The sequence below is a fragment of the Carassius gibelio genome, chromosome B3 (genome assembly GCF_023724105.1).
Source record: "Carassius gibelio isolate Cgi1373 ecotype wild population from Czech Republic chromosome B3, carGib1.2-hapl.c, whole genome shotgun sequence".
Classification (NCBI taxonomy): domain Eukaryota; kingdom Metazoa; phylum Chordata; class Actinopteri; order Cypriniformes; family Cyprinidae; genus Carassius; species Carassius gibelio.
In genome coordinates, this window is record NC_068398.1 from 40,877,165 (window position 1) to 40,887,792 (window position 10,628).

The following is a 10,628-nucleotide window of genomic DNA, read 5'->3' on the forward strand; positions in this document are numbered from 1 at the left end:
GGACATTTTATGCCTGAGTTATAACATATTTTATTCCCATGGCGAGACATCGAACTTCGTTGCGGCGCCATGAACAAGCCTTTTAACGAAAACTCAAGATCTTCATAACTGAACATCGCACAGGCCTTTAGATTAGACTGACCACAAAAAAGACATTGATGTCATAAAATTTCTAGGAGAAGTTCGTCGCAGCGTAAAATATGTCACTTCCTGTTGCCAATAGGTGGCGCTATGACTATAACTGAATATGGGCATGTCATTCTGTTCAGGTTCGGAGTCTCATCAAACATGTGAAGTTTGGGGCAGATTGGACATTGTATGTGTGAGTTATAGCAACTTCATTTTTCAGGGCGAATCATCGAAATTCGCCAGGCCGCCACAGACACGCCCTTCAACGAAAACTCAAGATCTTCGCAATTTAACATCGCAAAGGCCTTTAGATTAGGCATACCAAATTTGGTGTTGATTTGAAGAACTCTCTAGGAGGAGTTCGTTAAAGTACAACACATGGAAATGACCAAAATTACACAAAATATGCTCATAATATTAAAAATAACCGACTTCCTGTTGGGTTTAGAATTTCGCTCCAAGAGTCTTTTTTGTAGGTATTGGTGTGTTACATATGTGTGCCAATTTTCGTGCATGTACGCGAAACATAGCTGGAAGGCTGTTGATTTTCTTGGTATAGGTGGCGCTGTCGAGCCATTTTGACACACCCTCTTCTGAATCCTATATCAGACGAAAATTTTCACCAGGTTTGACGCGTGTGCAAAGTTTCATGACTTTTTGAGCATGTTAAAGCCCTCAAAAATGTGATTCATTCGGGAGAAGAAGAAGAAGAAGAAGAAATATAGCTGCAAGCAGCGATGGCGGGCTCAAGCCACCAATGCCATCGCCACCCCGGTGGCATCAGGTAAACTGTGCCCAGCGGGCACATGCATTCACAATATCCCTCTGGCAGTGAGGTTTTAAAGGATACGGCAGTTAAAGGGTTAATCCGAATCATCTAGACTTTAAAATCACATTCACAGAACAATATATATATTAGTAACACTGTACAATAAGATTTCATTTATAAACATTATGTTAACATGAACAATATTTATATAGCATTCATTCATGTCAGTTAATATTCCAAACTTAAACATGAAAACATTGTTTTATTGTGATTTTTTTCCAAGTACATTTTACCAATTCCAAACCATATAAATCTTAATAACTACCATTATTTTTTATTTAATCATTTATGAGTGCTATACAATAGTCCAGGAAAGCTGGAAGAGAAAAACTCCTTATATTCATGTGTGCAGAATTATTAGGCATGTTTTCTTTTACAGATGAAATGCGCTAAAATAGACTTTTAACTCAAACTGTAAGGTCGAAAATTATGAAATACCCATGAGAAATATCAAACACAAATGCAATACAGAAATGGATAAGTTAAGACTTGACCATTGTACAAAAAATACTGACTGGGTCATGAGGTCAGAAAAGAAGAAGAAAAAAGCAGGTCAAGAAGAACTGACAAAAAGGATTGCAAAATAATTAGTAATTAATGTGAAGATTAATTTTTAGTCAATTCTGCAAGACAGACTTTTCAGGAAAGGAGGTGGAATAAAAATGAGCTCCTAAATCTTAATCCTGGATTCTGGAAGATATATTCCTCAAACCATCGAACAAGAGGAGGTGGTGCTGGTCCTTGACGAGTCACTCTAATCTGTGCATAAAGCCTATATATAAAGACTTAATATATAGTATTTCACAATACTTCATGGTATTCTAATTAAATAATTTTTTGGAATCTTAAGTCTCTCAGAGCCTGACACCGAGTAATTCTGGAGACTCCAGGAAAGTGGCAGTTCTGTAAAATGTTGGCGCTGGAGACTAAATGCACCCTGATAGTTTCACACCTAATTCACTTAACACACACACACACACACATTACCCACAGTGACAGTGGGACTGAGTGACATCAGATGTATGATAGTTTTTTTTTATTTTCTATCATCCATATAGTGTTGTATAGTCATGAAACTATGGTCATGAGACCAGTCATTCTGAGGAAATATGCCTCAGAATGACTGGTCTTCTATGTGTACATTTTTTTTTTTAAAGTGTTTAGAAGCTGCACTTTAAAAAAATAAAAAGACATTTACTGGTTCCTTTTTTACTATTATTTCAAAAAATCATCACGGCAAAACCATTCAAGCTATCCAAAATTCATTCACACCTATTCTGTAAGATTAATTCTTTAAACAGTGGTAAAAGAGGATGTGGTGCTGAACCTTCAAGAGTCACTCAAAACGTTATCTGTCCATAAAGCCTATAAAGAATTATTCTTAATATACAGTTCAAAATACTTCAGCTTGTTATTCTAATTAAGTGAGGGTCATTTTATCAGTAAAATATATACAATTCATTTTTTTTTGAAAGATTTCTATAAATGATTTAAATCATACTCGTTTCTACAATAATTATTTAAAAGTAATCCTATAGCTCCCTCTAGTGGCCATTATAGGTACTAAGAATTGCAAGCTTGATTTATGAGTTATGATAGTTTAAATTTTATGCTGGCTCTTGAAAGTGATAAAGCTATGAAACATACTGTGCTTCCTTCAAATGAGGACTTCTACTTATATAAAAAATTATGAAGATTTAGAATGAAAAATTGTAAAGATATAGTAAAATAACTATTGTATTTTTTTATGTTACTTTAATAAATCTCTATGGCAACACCATTTAAGCTATCCTAAACCCATTCACAATTTAACATCTCAGTATATAGGCATAATGTTGAAAAAGGAGTATGGAGTAGTATGAGTAGGAGTATGAATTCATTTGCAGGCTTTATCATAAATCCACAATAAAATTTCTGTATCAATCTGTGTTGTTGTTTGTTTATTTTTATCTTTTATTTTTCATAGGAAGATAACTTACTCTCATTTTTAATAAATGTGCTTATAAACCAAGGACAAGCTATTTATAGCTGTATTTATAAACTGCTTACTACTGACTATTAATATTGGGACAAGGCTTTATAAAGCATGAACTGACTATTTAATAATGAGTGCAGTTATTATAAAGTGTTATCAATGAATTTGCTAATGTTAACAAATTAGACATTATTTTACAGTGTTATCAAATCCTTAAATGACTCATAAGCATTTGTGAAAGTTCTGCTTGCATTACAGCTTAGTATTGATCTGTGAGCTGAACAGATTTACTGTTACATCCATGAGATTATGTAAATTAAAATAAATATAATGTCACATGATGTCATAGGTCAGTATCAAATGAGTTTGAAATTATTATTTGCAGCACAAATAAGGTTTTTTTAGGATTTTTAAAAATCCCTAAAACTGTCAGAAAAAGGTTAAGGCCTAAGCTATTTCTATGTGAGTGGCTAATTTTATTTTTGTTTTTATAATTGTAATACACAAACTATGAAATTATACAAAATGTATAAAAAGATAAATAAATAAATACGCACACATTAAAAAAGCAGCCAAGTCGAATGAGTTTCCTTTTTTATATAGATTAAAATTGAAGACAGAAGCAAGTGGTAAATGTGGTCACTTTAATATTCAAATCCAGTAGATCCAGTTTATGTTCACGTGGCTGTTTTCGTTTATATTCGCCAAGCTATTATGTGTTTTGAAATAATCTTGTCCGTTATGTGTTCGTTCGTACGACGAAAGCCAGAATCCTGCAGCTCGAGAGATATATGTTATTCTGCCAGTCGCGCTTTCAAATAGTCTTGCACACTTAAACAGGTCACAAACACCTGCATTTAGCTCTTGTTGTGTTACAATGGGTTTATTGTGTGCATTTGTGGTAATATTTTATTTAAAAAAGCTCTTAAACAAGAATAAATTCGTTTGTTTTGAGCTGGACACTGTACGCGCTGATCGGAGGCGGTGATTTCAGATAGGCAGCCACAAATATTTCATTTTCACACAAACAGTTCAAAAACATCTTAATTTAGCTCTTGGTGTGTTCTAATTGGTTGATTGTGTGATATCGCTGTAATAATTTATTTTTAAAAGCTTTAAAACAGGAATAAATTCGTTTTCTCTGAGCTCTTTACTCCAGACGCTCGTGATCACAGCGGTGATTCATCTCTCTTATTTCTCACGTATCTCTGGCCAGAAATAATTTATCCATGAGCCCTGAACCGGTAATAATCAGATTTTTAACCGATTTAAAAGTGAAAGTAAAAGTCCGGGAATTGAACCTGTAGGGGCGCTATCTCTCTCAGACAATGGAAGTCTGAAGCACATATACTAAAACAGAGGGACAGAGTGAGATGAGATGTCTGACAGTTTTTTAATTTTCTGTTATCCATACAGTGTTGTAAAGTCGTGAAACTATGCATATTTCCTCAGAATGACTTTTTCATCTGTATGAAAAAATTATTTGACGTGTTTGGAAGCTGCAATTTAAAAATACAATAATGATTCCCTTTGTAAGGTCATTTAAAAAAATCACCACGGCAAAACCATTCAAGCTATCCAAAATCCATTCACAATTTAAGTTCCTATCAGAAATACTGATGTGTGTTCAGAGTTTTGTGAAATTCTAAGTATGTTATTTGCCTCAAAATCACCTGAGAAGTATTCCAGTTTGACATGTTGCCACGCCAACAATTTTTTAGATATCAATATCCCCCTTGCAGATTTATATCGGCTGTGTTTTAACATTATTCTGATGAAGTTTGAAGCAAATCGAGTAATAATAAGATGCTGAATTCAAATCATTTTGAAAATGACACACTTCCTTCTGCCAGTTGGTGGCGCTATAACTTTGACTCCTTATAGTCACATATATGCGATCGACATCATACAACGAATAATCTGATGAAGTTTGATTAAAATCAGGAAATGTATGTGGACGATATTAGACACTTCCTGTTTCTCATTTCTCGCCATAATTTCAACGCCTCGCCACGAGCAAACCGTTTGAGATATCAAAAATCCCCTGGCAATTTTTCATCCCCAGTGTCTTGAGATCATGTTGACCGAGTTTGGCGGCAATCGAGAAAAAAACCTATGACAAGTATTTCAAATTCCAGAGCATGCGCTTTTTACATAACTCTAAATAGCTGACTTCCTGTTGGGTGGAGCCTATGACATGCAATACGCAAGTTGTTCGGCACAATGAGATCTATATGTGTACTGAGTTTCTTATGAATATGTGCAAGTATGTGTGAGCTATACATCAACATTTCTGACTGTGTTCCAGGGGGCGCCGTAGAGCCCCTGTGCCACGCCCGGGTCCCAGCCTCTGCAGGCTCCTAAAGGCCACAGATTCCAAAGTGTGCGCAAATTTTCAAGAGTTTTTGAGTATGTTAAGGACCCCAAAAGCACCCACAACTTTGACGAAAAATTTGAATACTAAACCCTAAATAGCCAACTTCCTGTTGGGCGGAGCCTATGATATGCAATACAAAAGTTGTTTGGATTGATGAGATTTATATGTGTACCGAGTTTCATACGTCTACGAGCAAGAGTGTATGATATATGGCCCTCCATATTCCAGGGGGCGCTGTAGAGCCCCTGTGCCACGCCCGTGTATCAGTCTCTGCCCGGCCCTAATGGCCGCAGGTTCCAATCTGTGTGCCAATTTTCAAGACTTTTTAAGCACGTTAAGGGCCCCAAAAGCCCCCGAGACGTTGAAAAAAAAAAAAAAAAAAAAAAAAAAAAAAAAATAATAATAATAATAATAATAATAATAATAATAATAAAAAATAATCCTAATGAAAACAATAGGCCTCTCGCCCTTTGGGCTTGAGCCCTAAATATAGCTGCAAGCAGCGATGGCGGGCTCAAGCCACCAATGCCATCGCCACCCCGGTGGCATCAGGTAAACTGTGCCCAGCGGGCACATGCATTCACAATATCCCTCTGGCAGTGAGGTTTTAAAGGGTATGGCGGTTAAAGGGTTAATCCGAATCATCTAGACTTTAAAATCACATTCACAGAACAATATATATATATATATATATATATATATATATATATATATATATATATATATATATATTTAGTAACACTTTACAATAAGATTTCATTTATAAACATTATGTTAACATGAACAATATTTATATAGCATTCATTCATGTCATTTAATATTCCAAACTTAAACATTAAAACATTGTTTTATTGTGATTTTTTTTCCAAGCACATTTTACCAATTCCAAGCCATATCAATCTTAATAACTACCATTATTTTTTATTTAATCATTTATGAGTGCTATACAATATTCCAGGAAAGCTGGAAGAGAAAAACTCCTTATATTCATGTGCAGAATCATTAGGCATGTTTTCTTTTACAGATGAAATGCGCTAAAAAAGAGTTTTAACTCAAACGTTTTTAACTCAAAGTCGAAAATTATGAAATACCCATGAGAAATATCAAACACAAATGCAATACAGAAATGGATAAGTTAAGATTTGACCATTGTACAAAAATGCTGACTGGGTCATGAGGTCAGAAAAGAAGAAGAAAAAAAAAAAACAGGTCAAGAAGAACTGACAAAAATAATTGCAAAATAATTAGGAATTAATGTGAAGATTAATTTTTAGTAAATTCTGCAAGACAGACTTTCAGGAAAGGAGGTGGAATAAAAATGAGCTCCTAAATCTTAACCCCGGATTCAGGAAAATATATTCCTCAAACCATCGGACAAGAGGAGGTGGTGCTGGTCCTTCACGAGTCACTCTAATCTGTTCATAAAGCCTATATATAAAGTCTTAATATGTAGTATTTCACAATACTTCATGGTATTCTAATTAAATCATTTTTTGGAATCTTTGATTTCTCAGAACCTGACACATTGTAATTCTGAGACTCCAGGAAAGTGGCAGTTCTGTAAAATGTTGGCACTGGAGACTAAATGCTCCCTGATAGTTTCACAACTAATTCACTTAACACACACACACACACACACACACACACACACACACACACACACACACACACACACACATTACCCACAGTGACAGAGGGACAGAGTGACATCAGATGTATGATAGTTTTTTAATTTTCTATCATCCATATAGTGTTGTATAGTCATGAAACTATGCATATTTCCTCAGAATGACTTGTCTTCTATGTGTAATTTTTTTTTAAGTGTTTAGAAGCTGCACTTAAAAAAATAAAAGACATTTACTGGTTACTTTTTTACTAATATTTTAAAAAATCACCACGACAAAACCATTCAAGCCATTCAAAATTCATCCGCACCTGTACTGTAAGATACATTCTTTAAACTGGTAAAAGAGGATGTGGTGCTGATCCTTCAAGTCACTCAAAACGTATCTGTCCATAAAGCCTATAAAGAATTATTCTTAATATACAGTTCACAATACTTCAGCTTGTTATTCTAATTAAGTGAGGGTCATTTTATCAGTAAAATACATAAAATTCATATTATTTTTCTTTGAAAGATTTCTATAAATGATTTAAATCATACTTGTTTCTACAATAATTATTTAAAAGTGATCCTATAGCTCCATCTGGTGGCCATTATTGGTACTAAGAATTGCAAGCTTGATTTATATGTTATGATAGTTTTAAATTTATGCTGGCTCTTGAAAATGATAAAGCTATGAAACTTACTGTGCTTCCTTCAAATGAGGACTTCTACGTATATAAAAAATTATGAAGAGTTGGAATGAAAAATTTTAAAGATATAGTAAAATAACGATTGTATTTTTTTATGTTACTTTAATAAATCGCTATGGCCACACCATTTAAGGTATCCTAAACCCATTCGCAATTTAACATCTTCAGTATATGGCTTCATGTTAAAACAGTTTGGTGTGAACTACTTGTGTCTTCTTGGAGGAGAATGAATTCATTTACAGGCTGAGTTTATCATAAATCCACAATAACATTTATGAGTTCTGTATCAATCAGTGTTGTTGTTTGTTTATTTTTTATTTATTTTTTTCATAGGAAGATAACTGACCCTTTACTCTCCTTTTTAATAAATGTGCTTATAAACCAAGAACAAGCTATTTATAGCTGTATTTATAAACTGCTTACTACTGACTATTAATATTGGGACAAGGCTTTATGAAGCATGAACTGACTATTTACTAATGAGTGCAGTTATTATAAAGTGTTATCAATGCATTTGCTAATCTTAACAAATTAGACATTATTTTACAGTGTTATCAAATCCCTTAAATGATTTGTAAGTGTTTTGTAATGATTTTATTGACCTAAAAGCATTTGTGAAAGTTCTGCTTGCATTAGAGCTTAGTCTTGATCTGTGAGCTGAACAGATTTACTGTTACATCCATGAGATTATGTAAATTCAAATAAATATCATGTCACAGGATGTCAGAGGTCAGTATCAAATGAGTTTGAAATTATTATTTGCAGCACAAATAAGGTTTTTTAGGATTTTTAAAAATCCCTAAAACTGTCAGAAAAGGATAAGGCCTAAGATTTCTATGTGAGTGGCAAAATTTGTTTGTTTTTATAACTATAATGCATAAACTATGAAACTATACAAAATGTATAAAAAAGTACAAGTTATTCTTTTCCAATGTTTTTAATTTATTTAATTTTTTTTTTTTTTATTTATTTATTTTTTTTTGGATTTACATTTTAAAAAATTAGCCTACGGCGATCATTCTAAACATCTTGAATAAAACCTGTCAATATTTATTATAGACCACTATAACTGTGTATAATCTAACAAACGAGTTTATTATGAAAATAAAAGCGTGTACACCAGATAACTTGGACGATAAAGAAATTGCTAACAATAGTATAATAGAGCATGTTTTAGGTTTTTAGGCGTTTAGATGCAGAAATGGACAAATCAAATGTAAAATAAAATGTAATTGATTTAATTAAATATAGATTAAGTCTTGTTAGAGCAAAATAATAAATAAATACGTACACACATTAAAAAAGCAGCCAAGATGAATGAGTTTAATTTTTTTATATAGATTAAAATTGAAGACAGAAGCAGCTGGTATATGCGGTCACTTTATATTAAAATCCAGTAGATCCACTTCAGATTTAATTCTCAACAGTTTATGTTCACGTGGCTGTTTTCGTTTATATTAGCCAAGCTATTATGTATTTTGAAATAATCTTGTCCGTGATGTGTTCGTTCTTACGACGAAAGGCAGAATCCTGCAGCTCGAGAGATATATGTTATTCTGCCAGTCGCGCTTTCAAATAGTCTTGCACACTTAAACGGGTCACAAACACCTGCATTTAGCTCGTGTTGTGTTATAATGGATGTATTGTGTGCATTTATGGCAATAATTTATTTTAAAAAGCTCTTAAACAAGAATAAATTCGTTTGTTTTGAGCTCTGAGACACTGTGCGCGCTGATCGGAGGCAGTGATTTCAGATAGGCAGCCGCAAATATTTCATTTTCACACAAACAGTTCAAAAACATCTTAATTTAGCTATTGGTGTGCTCTAATTGGTGAATTGTGTGATATCGCTGCAATACTTTATTTTTAATAGCTATAAAACAAGAATAAACTCGTTTTTTCTGAGCTCATCATTCCACACGCTCCTGCTCAGAGTGGTGATTCATCTCTCGTGTTTCTCACGTATCACTGACCACACATCAATTATTAATGAGCCCTGACCTGATAATAATCATATATGTTGGTTTAGCTTGTCACTGTGAATTAAATCCAAGTATTTATTTGTATTTTAACCGATTTAAAATCGAAACCAAAAGACAGTCTCCTCCCTTTTTAGTCCGGTAACTGAACCTGTAGGGGCGCTATTTCTCTCAGACAATGGAAGTCTAAGCACACACACTCAAACAGATGGACAGAGTGAGATGAGATGTCTGACAGTTTTTTAATTTTCTGTTATCCATACAGTGTTGTAAAGTCATGAAACTATGCATATTTACTCAGAATAACTTTTTTTTCTGTATGAAAAAAGGTTTTGAAGTGTTTGGAATTTAAAAATGCAGGAAAATTAATAATTCCATCTTTATTGTCATTTAAAAAAATCACCACGACAAAACCATCCAAGCTATCCAAAACCCATTCACAATTTAAGTTCCTCAATGATAAGTAGGCAAAAGGATGGAAACAGCCAGTTTTACTCATTGAAAAAAATAACAGTGGAAAGCAATAAGTAGGCAAAAGGATGGAAACAGCCAGTTTTACTCATTGAAAAAAATAACAGTGGAAAGCAATAAGTAGGCAAAAGGATGGAAACAGCCAGTTTTACTCATTGAAAAGGGCTTAGTGTGGTAGCGTTGCCTCTATTTCCGGAAGGTGGAAGGTGGAAAAAGGAATGGAAAGAAACTATCAACCTGGTAGCGTGGCCGAGTGGTCTAAGGCGCTGGATTTAGGCTCCAGTCTCTCTGGGGGCGTGGGTTCGAATCCCACCGCTGCCAGCTGTGGTTTTAATTACAGAGGCCCTGTGTGTACTCGATGAAGGTTCTGAAAACGTGGTGAGAGTACACTTTGCCTTTCAGCGGCCAGGTGCTCAGCCTATCTCCTTTCTGCTAAAGCAGTCAGACTGAGTCCTGCTCCCGGGGCACTGTTCTCCTCTGTGGTTAAGTGACTACCGAAAGTTTCATTGCTGACGATTTTAGTCAATCCTGTGTTGATCTGTTCTTCAGAAT

General features: G+C 34.2%; 1 protein-coding gene and 1 non-coding gene across 4 annotated transcripts in view; both read left to right on the forward strand.

Annotated features, from left to right (window-relative positions):
- The window catches only part of LOC127953344 (zinc finger protein 271-like), an 838,866-nt gene that overhangs the window by 143,262 nt on the left and 684,976 nt on the right, over positions 1 to 10,628 (forward strand). The gene's annotated exons all lie outside the window — the stretch shown is intronic.
- trnal-uag (transfer RNA leucine (anticodon UAG)) lies at positions 10,316 to 10,397 on the forward strand. Its single transcript has one exon. It is a non-coding gene; the product is annotated as a tRNA-Leu (tRNA).